Raw genomic sequence first — 12,335 nt, 5'->3', positions numbered from 1 at the left:
CTTCTACACTGAAACATTTATACTGTGAGTCCTTGCATGTCACATTAGGGCAGAGTTTTGACCAAAGGCTTTCCCATACATTTGCCATCCATATGGTTTCTCTCTGAGGTGAATTTGCTTATGTTGAGTGAAAGATGAAAGATATCATAAGGTCCTTCTACACTGATTACAGATGTTAGGCTTCCTCCCCATGTGAATTCCTTTGTAGGAATGCAAGCTAGCATCCCGGCTAAGTGCTTCTCAAGTTCACTAGATTTATAGGGTCTCTTTCAAGTGTGAATTCTTTGGGGGTTTGTAAAGATCAGAGTTCTGGTAGAATTCTTTCCCATATTCATTACATTTATAAGGTTATTCTCTAGTGTGAATTTTTCATGTTGTCTTATTTAGAGCAATAACTAAAGGACTTCCTTGCATATATAACAGTCATGCAATATATACATATAATCTCCTATTGGTTGTGGTTCTTTGGAAAACCATGACTAATTCAGCCTATAAATGGCAAAAAGAGGAGAAATGGAGGAATAAACCAACTAGTGAAATAACATTTTAAGACATTGATATTTAAGAAGGAATTTCTGGATTAAAATAAGAGTAAAATAAAATGATGACGAAAGTTAAGGAGGTAAAGAGAGGGGAATTCATAACAGTGGAGGACAAGGACAAATGCCATTATGGAATAAATAACTCTAATATGTACATGTATACTCCTTTCCTGAGGTTAATGCAATTATGGAAAGATATGAATAGAGATTTGTAAGTGCAAAATATGACACTGGCTATAGGATTTTCCCCCAATGTCCTCAGAGCCATTTTAGAAAGTATCACTCACTTAGGAAATCTGCAGTTGACAGTACCAAGGTCCTGCACTCAAACTTACCAGCCTTCTCCTCTTATTGAATCATAGGTTTCTGGAGCCCAGCTAGACTCTTGCCTTGGAGAAATCCTCTTTCTTCTCTAAACAGATCATCTCTTTGTTCGATTGGAGAAATCACATCTGATTTGCAGAACCGATACCCTGTACATTGATTCTGAGTTATGTGCTAAGAGGAGGGCATAATTTTCATGTCCAAGGCTGGTTGCAAGGAAAGAAGGCTAATCATTGGAGATCGATCTCGGGGGCAGCATCTTAAACACAGAAAACATTGATGGATCTTCACTAGTGAAGAAAGCACACCTGGCAGTGTGCCAAAGACAGTAAAGTCTTCTGGTTGGTGATGTACATGTGCAAGTTCAAAGACAGAGAATAGAATTCTCAGTGATTTAAGCCAAGCAGAAATTAAATTATTTTTAAAAAGAATCCAATAAACATAAGCTCCACCAGAATAATGTAAATGCTTTGTGGAAAAGGATATGCTTGTTATTTTTACCACTGTGGTCTCAAACCCCAGCTTAGTATTCAGAGCACAACAGTAACTGTTTAATCCATTTATTTATTCATTCAAAAATATTCATTGACTCCCCAGCACAATCCTGGATACTGAAGATTGAGTAGCAAGAAAGACTTGAGATTCTAGTCAGGAATACTGCATTCTACTGAGGTGACCAACTACATGTCAGAAATAAATAAGAAAGAAATTTCTCTCTGATGTAGACGTAAATGCTAGAAACAACCAGGGCAAAGAGTGGCATGGAATATGGGGAAGCTGTTCTAGATAATTGTTGATATGTAAAATCAGTGTTGTCAGAGTCACCCACAGGAGCCAGATGACTGATGCCTTCCAGCATCACATCTCTTAAAAGCTTTCTCTTGGATCTGCCAAGCAGGGCCCACTCTTCTTGGTGGAGTCTGGAGGTACATTATCAAAGGTCACTGATTCCAAAACATAGTGGACAGTATAGTTAATCCAGGGCCATCTGTACCGATGACCAAAGGATGATAGCACAGGGAACTGATACTATATTTATAGAAAGCTCAGACTGTATTTGAGGTTCTAGTCAAATTCTTCTCTGAATTGACTTGGATTCTGCACATTCTGAACATATTTAAACTTCTTATAAAAGAATATATACTAGCCATTTCCCCAGAAAATTTCCAATAAACTGATGACTTCCAAACTGGTGATAATAAAATTTATGTTTGAAATTCTATAACTAAAACATTCCTCTTCACAAATTTCAAGTAAATGCACAGGTTCATCATAAGACAAGCATATCCATGAGTTACAACTGTGCCCTTGGGTAGATTATTAACCTGTATGATCCTCAAATTCCTCATTTGTGAAATAGTTTACCAATTTGTTTGGAATGTTAGGAGATCCAATAACCTAATGTGTAAAATGCTTCCTATCTGATAAACACATTAAATAGAGGTGATAGGTCTTATATTATTTAAATAGTAAAAACATTGAACCAATATCCAGAAATTTTTCTAAAGATCTTGAGGTTTGTCGTTGTTGCCTCTCTCTTCTCTACATGTCTGAGGTGTTCATTTTATAGGATAAGGGCAAAGAGCAGAAGCACAGGCCAGAGGCCCTTCAGATGCCGTATTGAGAGACTGACTGTCTTTATGATTATCCGATTCTCAAATTTTCTGGGGCCTACAAGCATCCATTATACTTACATTTCTGGTATCTTCATCCTGTCTCTCTGCTTAAGATTAATATAAGACTCTTGATTAATTCTGGTCACTCTAGTCCTTCAAAAACTGCCAAAAGACCTTAAATTTTACTCTACCTACAATATCTGCCTCAATGCCCATACAGAGGTGTGGAAATAGTGCTCCCTTTCATTTCTTCTAGTTTTCATGTATGGGCAAAGGTAATAACACAGAGTTAAAATGGATAATTGTGGACAGGGGTGTTATGGAGGATTTTAGGGTTTTGTTTTTTTTTTTTAAGTTTGGCAAATGTTTGAATATATTCTGTACAACTTTAATAGTTTGAAAATTGGAGAAAATAAATGATTCATCATGGCCTTCTCAGACCTGGACTGCTGTCGTGCTCCCTTCAGTCTCAGTGGACCTCAACCCCAGCATCTCCAACACTGGATTGGTTGAACTCATCGGAGGAATTTCAGCTCCCTACTGCCTGCAAGCTTCTGCTCCTACCCATCTCTATTGTCTGGGTTCATCACAGGCCTAACACCACCACAGACACCAACACAGTTAATGAGTGAAGGATTTTCCTACTGAGGCCATGGGCAGGTGAGAAAAAACAAACTTTTCACATCTCTTCTGTGAATACCCAGCATTAATGGAGAGGGGAATAAATTACTATAAATTTGGGCAGGAGAATATTTCTTTTTCTTTCTTTTTAGCCTTTTATTTTGAAACAACTTCAAACTTACAGAAGAGCTAAAAAACAACAACAACAACAACAGATACTCTGGGAAGGTGGTGGATTAGGAGAGGCAGAGCAAATTTCTCCTGCATGAAAAAGACTAGATAATGGGCAGAACATTCTCCAGAGCAGTTCCAGGTGCCACCAGCAGAACAGGGACTTCTACACCACATGGTGGGGACTTAGCTGGAGAGAAAGAAGGCTGAGCTTGAAAGGATGGGGTGAATGTTCAGCCAGGACTGCCCCTGGGGACTGATTACTGGAGCTGGCTGCCAAGCATGGGAGGGAGCAGCCTTCCACACCCCATTCACCCATCTCAGAAGTTGGCTGGGAAGATAACGCTTCACAGACCTGCAGCCAAGAGCTGCGAGGGAATTCGTGACTCAGTGGTCTTATGGTGGCCAGATTCACTCTACCTCCATGGAAGCCTGCTGTGTGCTCAACGAGAAGCAAGAACACACATTGAAGCACCAGGAACCCCTCCCCAACCCCAGAGGCTCACAGGCACACAGCAGGTAGGGGCTTCAGTGCATTTGAGCTGGAGGGTGAGACATACAGCCCCACAGTCCCAGAGTGGTCCACTTGCAGCCCCAGGAACTGCCCAAAGCACTGTGCCCTGGAAAGGACTCCCCGCTGAAATGAGCAGGACCCACACCCCCACCCACAGGGCTGGCAGTGCCCAGTGCACACAAAGAACTGGTGTGCTGATTGGATTCCCACCTGATTTGCACTCCATCTAGTGCATAGGCAAAGTTGGAGGAGAGCTGGATTGAGAATAGGAGGTGGCTCAAGAGCACCATCTGCTGGTAGGACAGGGAAAGTGCACTCCACCAAGCTGTAGCTCTGCCAAATTATGGATACATGTTCAAGTAATCCTGCATATCGCAAAATAAACTTATCAAGGTAAACAAATGCCCTAAGGTCAAAAACAGAATATAATAAAGCACATGAAGAAACAAGAAGATATGGACAAGCCAAACAATAAAATTAAAAAGCCAGAGGAGACACAAAACTTGGAGCAATTAATCAAAGAAGTAAACACAAATCTCCAAAACAATGTCAGTGAGTTGGCAAAGACATAAAGGACATCAAGAAGACTCTAGAAGAGCAGAAAGAAGAATTTGAAAGAGTAAATAAAAATAGCACATCTTACGAAATAAAAGATACTGCCGATCAAATTAAAAATGTACTAGAGACACACAACAGCAGGTATGAAGAGGGAGAAGAAAGAATAAGTGAACTAGAGGACAGAGCAATTGAATGCAAATGCACAAAAGAACAAATGGTGAAAAAAATTAAAAAATTTGAAATGGATCTCATGGAGAGGATGGACAACATGAAGCACACAAATAAAAGAATCACTGGTGTCCAAGAAAGTGAAGAGAAGAGTAAAGGGCTAGGAAGAGAATTTGGAGGCATAGGGAAAATTTCCCAACCCTTTTATATGAAATAAATATGCAAATCAAATATGCTCAATGAATTTCAAATAGAATAAATCCAAATAAACCCACTCTGAGACATATACTAATCAGAATGTCAAATGCAGAAGGAAGGTAAAACTCCTGAAAGCAGCAAGAGAGAAGTGATTCACCGCATACAAGGGAAACCAAATAATTCTAAGTCTGACTACTCAGTAGGAACCATGGAGGCAAAAAGGCAGTGGTATGATATATTTAAGATTCTGAAAGAGAAAAAATTGCAAGCTGAGAATTCTTTATCCAGCAAAGCTCTCCTTCAGAATTAAGGGAGAGTTAAAAATTTCTGTAGACAGACAAATGCTGAGAGAATTTGTTAACAAGAGACCTGCCCTGTAAGAAATATCAAATGGAGTACGACCAGCTGAGAAAAAGAAGAAAGGAGAGAGAAGTCTGGAGAAGAGCACAGAACTGAAGAGTATTATTAGTAAGGGTAACTTGAAGGAAAAATAAAAGAAAAAAATAAGGGTGGTGGTGGAAGATCTGATGAGTACAAACCAAAGGATAAGAAGGTTGATTCAAGAACTGCCTTCACAGTAATAACAATGAATATGAATGGATTAAACTGCCCAATTAAAATATTTAGATTGGCAGGATGGATTTAAACCTACGAACCATCAATATACAAGAGACTAATTTTAGACCCAGTGACACAAATAGATTGAAAGTGAGAGGATGGAAAAAAATATTCCACACAAGCTACAGTCAAAAGAAAGCAGGGGTAGCAATACCAATTTGCAAGACTTCTCAGATAAAATAGACTTTAAATGCAAAAATATCATAAGAGACAAAGAAGGATGCTATATATTAATAAAAGGGATGATTTACCAAGAAGAAATAACAATCATAAATGTTTATGCACCCAACCCAAGAAGCTCCAAAGTACATGAGACAAATATTGGCAAAACTGAAGGGAGCAATAGATGTTTCTACAGTAATAGTGGGAGACTTCAATACACTACTCTTTTCTATAGATGGAACAAGTAGACAGAGGACCAATAAAGGAAATTGAGAACCTAAACAATGTGATAAATGAATCAGACATAATAGACATGTATAGTGCATTAAACCCCAAGTTACCAGGCTTTACATTCTTCTCTAGTGCTTATAGAATGTTCTCTAGGATAGATCATATGCTGGGGCACAAAACAAGCCTCAATAAATTTAAAAAGATTGAAATTATTCAAAGCACATTCTCTGATCATATTGCAAAGCAACTAGAAGGCAATAACCACCAAAGAACCAGAACATTCACAAAGATATTGAGGTTAAACAACACACTCCTAAACAATCATTGGGACAAAGAAGAAATTACAAGAGAAATTGGTAAATATCTAGAGATAAAGAAAAATGAGAACATAACATATCAAAACCTATGGGATGCACTGAAGGTGGTGCTGAGGGGGAAATGAATAGCTCTAAATGCATACATTAAAAAGAAAGAAAGAGCTAAAATCAAAGACTACCTGAACTGAAGAAACTAGAGAATGATCAGCAAACTAACACTAAAGCAAGTAGAAGAAAAGAAATAACAAGTATTAAAGCAGAAATAAATGATATGGAGAACAAAAAACAATGGAGAGAATAAATAAGCCAAACGTTGGTTCTTTGAGAAGGTCAACAAGATTGACAAACCCTTAGCTGGAATGACAAAGTAAAAAAGAGAAGACCCTAATAAGCAAAATCAGAAATGAGAGGAAACACATTATTGTGGAAAATGAAGAAATTTAAAAATCATAAGAGGATACTATGAACAACTGTACAGTAACAAACTAGACAATTTAGAGGAAATGGGTAATTTCCTGGAAACACATGAGCAGCCTAGACTGACCCGAGAAGAAACAGAAGACCTTAACAAACCAATCACAAGTACCAAGTTCCAGTCAGTCATCAAAAAACTTCCTACAAATAAACTTCCAGGGCCAGATGACTTCACAGGGGAATTTTACCAAACTTTCCAAAAAGAACTGACAGCATTCCTGCTCAAAGTCTTTCAAAAATCTGAAGAAAAATGAATACTATCTAACTCATTTTATGGAGTTAACATCACTTTAATATCAAAACCAGATAAAGATACTACAAGAAAGGAAAACTACAGACTAACATCCCTAATGAATATAGATGCAAAAATACTCAACAAAATATTTGCAAATTGAATCCAAAGACACATTAAAAGAATCATTGACCATGGCCAAGTGGGGTTCATTCAGGCATGCCAGGGTGGTTCAACATAAGAAAATCAGTCAGTGTAATACATCACATTACCAAACTGAAAGGGAAAAAATCAAATGATCCTCCCAGTAGATGCTGAAAAAGCATTCAACAAAACTCAGCATCCTTTTTTTGATAAAATCAATTTAAAAGGTAAGAATTGAAGGAGGCTTTCTCAATATGATAAAGGGCATATATGAAAAACCTACAGCCAGGATAGTATACTTAATGGTGAGAGACTGAAAGCTTCCCCCCAAAGCTTGGGAATGAGACAAGGATTCCAGCTTTCTCTACTGTTATTCAACATTGTGACAGAAGTTCTAGGCAAAGCAGTCTGGCAAGACAAAGAAATAAAATTCATCCAAATTGGAAATGAAGAGGTAAAACTGTCATTATTTGCAGATGATATGATCATACATTTGGAAAATCCTGAGAAATCAATGACAAAGCTACTTGAGCTAATAAACCAATTCAGCAAAGTGGCAGAATACAAGTTTAATGTGCAAAAGTCAGTAATGTTCCTATACACTAGAAATTACCTAACTGAAGAGACACTCAAGAAAAAAATTCCATTCACAATAGCAACTAAAAAATCAGGTACCTAGGAATAAACTTAACCAAGGACATAAAAGACCTTGCAGAGAAAATTACAAAAATTTACTAAAAGAATCAAAGAGGACATAAAGAGATGGAAAGATATTCCATGTTCATGGATGGGAAGGCTAAGCATCATTAAGATGTCAATTCTACTCAAACTGTTTATAGATTCAATGCAGTTCCAATCAGACATGGAAAACCTATTCATCAAATTTATTTGGAAGGGAAAGAGGTCTTGAATTGCTAAAAACATTCTAAAAAAGAAGAATGAAGTGGGAGGACTTACACTTCCTGACTTTAAAGCCTACTATAAAGCTACAGTAGTCAAGACAGCATAATACTGCACAAAGACAGACATATTTGTGGGCAGCCAATTCAGCACCCGGCAGTCGGCCTAGTGGCATGGTCCCTGGGCCTTCAGTACATGTTGTAGTGACCGTTCCACAAGGCGGAGCGAGTGGTGCCTATGACTCCAGCCTAAAAGGAATTTGCTTCTTGCTGCTGTTTCTTATATTCTTACTGCCTCTTTTTCTCATTTGGCATCTTTTGGGCTCTGTGGTGGTGGCATGCTCCCACACCTAGCTACATTAATAAGCCAACGGCTTACCCTGCATTAGCCTCAGTGTAGTGACAATGCCTGCTCCTTTCTTAGAAGACAATAGGTCACCCTTTCTGCTCACTCCCACTGGCCACCTGTCAACTAGGCGGAAATCCCCCTTCCCAAGCTTTGAAAGAGTTAGCTAGAAGAAATAAATAGCTTTGAAAGAGTTAGCTAGAAGAAACAAAAAGGTAATGATTAACAGATTCAAAAACATGAACACAAAAAATAGTTACAGATTGCTTGGTGCTAAATAACAGGAACTGCTGTGCCTGTGCCGAACACTGTGTCTTGCTGCGCTCCAGGGAGTCTGTCCCTGCTGGCCCATTGATCACTGTGTAAGAATAAATAATGTCTGAGATTTAGCCAAACTGTTCTAGTATTGCTTGCCTAAATGCTAGTGTGTATGTTATAGAGAATTATAAAAATAAAGCTCTGATGCTCTGCTTGGTCGGAGAGTCCATCTTTGTACCCAGATGCAACAAGGTGTCTGTCTCCTTCCTTCGCCGACTCCAGCCCCCCATCAGGACCCTGACCGTTGCTGAGGCTGGCCTTGGCACATATTTATCAATGGATTCAAATCAAGAGTTCAGAAATAGACCCCTAGATCAATGGTCAACTGATTTTTGATAAGGCCCCCAAATCCACTGAACTGGGACAGAACAGTCTCTTCAACAAGTGGGCCTGGGAGAACTGAATATCCATATCCAAAAGAATGAAAGAGGATCCCTATCTCACACTCTTTACAAAAATTGCGGCAAAGTGGATCAAAGACCTCAGTATGAGAGATAGTACCATAAAACTCCTAGAAGATAATGTAAGGAAACATCTTCAAGACCTAGTATCAGGAGGCAGCTCCTTAGACCTTACACCCAAAGCACAAGCAACAAAAGAAAAAAAAAAGATAAATGGGAACTACTCAAAATTAAAAGCTTATGCATCTCAAAGGAATTTGTCAAACAGGTGAAGAGGCAACCAACACAATGGGAGAAAATATTTGGAAACCATATATCTGAGAAGAGACCGATATCCAGCATATATAAAGAAATCCTACAACTCAATGACAGTAGTACAAACAGCCAATTTATAAAATAGTTAAAAGAATGAAACCTAGAAGATCTGAAAGCAGTGACACAAACATTTGCACAGTGATGCTCATAGTGGCATTGTTCACAATTGCTAAAGTTGGAAACAATTCAAGTGTCCTTCAACAGATGAGTGGATAAACAAAATGTGGTATATACATATGATGGAATACTATGCAGCAGTAAGAAGAAATGAGGTCCTGAAACATATGACAGCGTGGATGAGCCTTAAAGACAATGCTGAGTGAGATAAGTCACACAGAAAAGGAGAGACACTGTTTATTACCACTCATGTGAACTCCCTCAACAATGTAAAATAAGTGTTTTATAATGTGGAATATAAAGGACCTAGAGATATACAGAAGCTAGTGAAGGGGAAATGATAACCTAATATGAACAGAAATGATAATGAGGGTGAATTTAAAGGTATGGGAATGGACAGGGGTGATGATTGTTCATTAATGGGATTATAAATATCAGTGCCACATTGAGGGTGAACATGATTGAAAGTGATTGTTTAAAGGCATGTATCCCACAGATTAGCACTACAAATATAAATAAGTGTTTACATGATCTGCTTCTAAGGTATGACACTAGTACAATGAGTTAACAACAGAGTGGTATATAGAAAAACTATCCATTACATATTATAGACTATATTTAATAAGAATTATTAAATTATTTTAAGAATTATTAATACCAGTACTACATCATTAAATATTAAATTATTAAATTATTTTAAGAATAATTATTAAATTATTAATAATTAATATTAAATTATTTTAAGAATTATTAATACCAGTACTAGACGAATACTAGGGATGAATAATTAGGGTCTGATAAGAGCTTTGGGATGTTTCATGTTATGATAATTGTTTAAAATTGAGGGTGATTATGATTGTACAATAAGTGAATATAATGTGAGATACTTAATGTTTATCTTGGACAGAAAATATGCTATGTGAAATTAGGAACCCCCTACTTAATAAGTCAAGCCCCCAATCTTGAAACTTGCTCTTGTGAAATTTATGACTATAAAAGAGAAGCTAGGCCTTCCTATGATTATGCCTAAGAGGCACCTCCAGAGAGCCACTTTTATTGCTGAGATGTAGTCTTTCTCTCTCCAAACCCAACCCAACAAAGAAATCCATTAACCTCTCCCCTATGGGTGACATGACTCCCAGGGGAGTGACTCTTCCTGGCAACATGGGATATGATTCCCAGGAATGAGCCTGGCACTGGAAGTGAGAGATTTAAAATGCCTTCTTGACCAAAAAGGGGGAAAGAAATATAACAAAATAAGGTTACAGTGGCAAAGAAATTTCAGATAGAGTTGAGAGGCTATCCTGGAGGTTACTCTTATGCAATCTCCAGCTAGACATCCCAAATGGCCACAGTATGCCAAGCCGTAACAAACAGTAGTCCTAAAATACCTAGGTCTCTATCTGAAACTCTATAAATTTTCACTCATTAAGTATATTTTAAGAAACTTAAATCCACCAGAGTGTTCCTAAGTCAGTCAAGTCTTAAAACCCAGAAGCAAGAGCCTCTTTAAGAACATCAACCTGATGCAGCCCCCTTCCCCATAAGGTCAACACCCCTTTTTAATATGAAGAAGTTAGGGTGGTCACTGCTTAGACACTATTGGAGATCAAGAAAGTGATTAAACGAGAGGAAGATGTAGCAACAGACAAGACAGAATTTAACAAATGATTCCAAATACTGAATATTTATACAAATACATACATTTTTAGATTCTAAGGTATTAGAATAGCTAGAAGGAAATAACTGAAATGGTGGATCTGTAACCCATAACATTCTTTGCAAATTTCTCTATAACTACTTGTTCTAGTTTGCTAATGCTGCTGGAATGCAAAGCACCAGAAATGGACTGGCTTTTATAAAGGGGGTTTATTTGGTTACACAGTTACAGGCTTAAGGCCATAAAGTGTCCAAGGTAACACATCAGTAATCGGGTACCTTCACTGGAGGATGGCCAATGGCATCTGGAAAACCTCTGTTAGCTGGGAAGGCACGTGGCTGGTGTCTGCTCCAAAGTTCTGGTTTCAAAATTGCTTTCTCCCAGGATGTTCCTCTCTAGCAAGCTTGCTCCTCTTCAAAACGTCACTCACAACTGCACTCCGTTTCATCTCTGAGTCAGCATGTTTATATGGCTTCACTGATCAAGGCCCACCCTGAATGGGTGGGGCCACGCCTCCATGGGAGTATCCCACCAGAGTCACCACCCACAGCTGGGTGGGGCACATTCCAAGCAAATCTAATCAGCACCAAAAGTCTGTCCCACAAGACTACATCAAAGATAATGGCGTTTGGGGTACAAAATGCATTCAAACCAGCACAGGGGGACATAATACATTCAAACTGGCACATTACTCATTAAATTTTACTTTGAAACTTATCACATTTCTCCATATATCTTATATTTCACAATAAGGAAATAACTGAAACTTGGAAGTGTAATCCAAAATATTCTTTGAAATTACCTGTATAACCACTTGTTAAGTCATACTTTGAAAGTTATCACCTTTCTGTATATATGTTATATATCACAATAAGGAAATAACTGAAATTGTGGAGCTGTAACCCATAACATTCTTTGAAAAATTGTCTCTCTACTTGTTAAATCTTACTTTGAAAGTTATCACTGTTCTGTATATATATTAAATTTTAAAAAAATGTATTAAAAGACTTAGAACTCCAAAATAATTCCAATGCAGTTACTCAGATTTACCGACTATTACCATTTGGTAACATTTTTCGTATACTTCTGTCATGTATCTCTATTTCCTATCTATCATCTATCATCATTAGTCTGTTTTCTAAACATTTGAAAGTAGTTTGCTAACATCTTGTTCTTCTAACAATTAACATTTCCATTTGAGTTGCCTAAAGCAAGGATACTAGTATAAGCACTTTAACTGCAGGCATCGTTCAGGAAATTTAACATTGATACAAAGCACACAGTTGATATTCCAATTTTTTCAGTTGTCCCAATAATGTCTTTGTGGCATTTGCTCCTCCACCGTTAGTTGAAGTCCAGGATCACACATTGCATTTAATTGCCCTGTCT

This window comes from Choloepus didactylus, chromosome 18, assembly GCF_015220235.1.
Source record: "Choloepus didactylus isolate mChoDid1 chromosome 18, mChoDid1.pri, whole genome shotgun sequence".
Classification (NCBI taxonomy): Eukaryota; Metazoa; Chordata; class Mammalia; order Pilosa; family Megalonychidae; genus Choloepus; species Choloepus didactylus.
Note: the sequence above shows the minus strand (reverse complement) of the source record.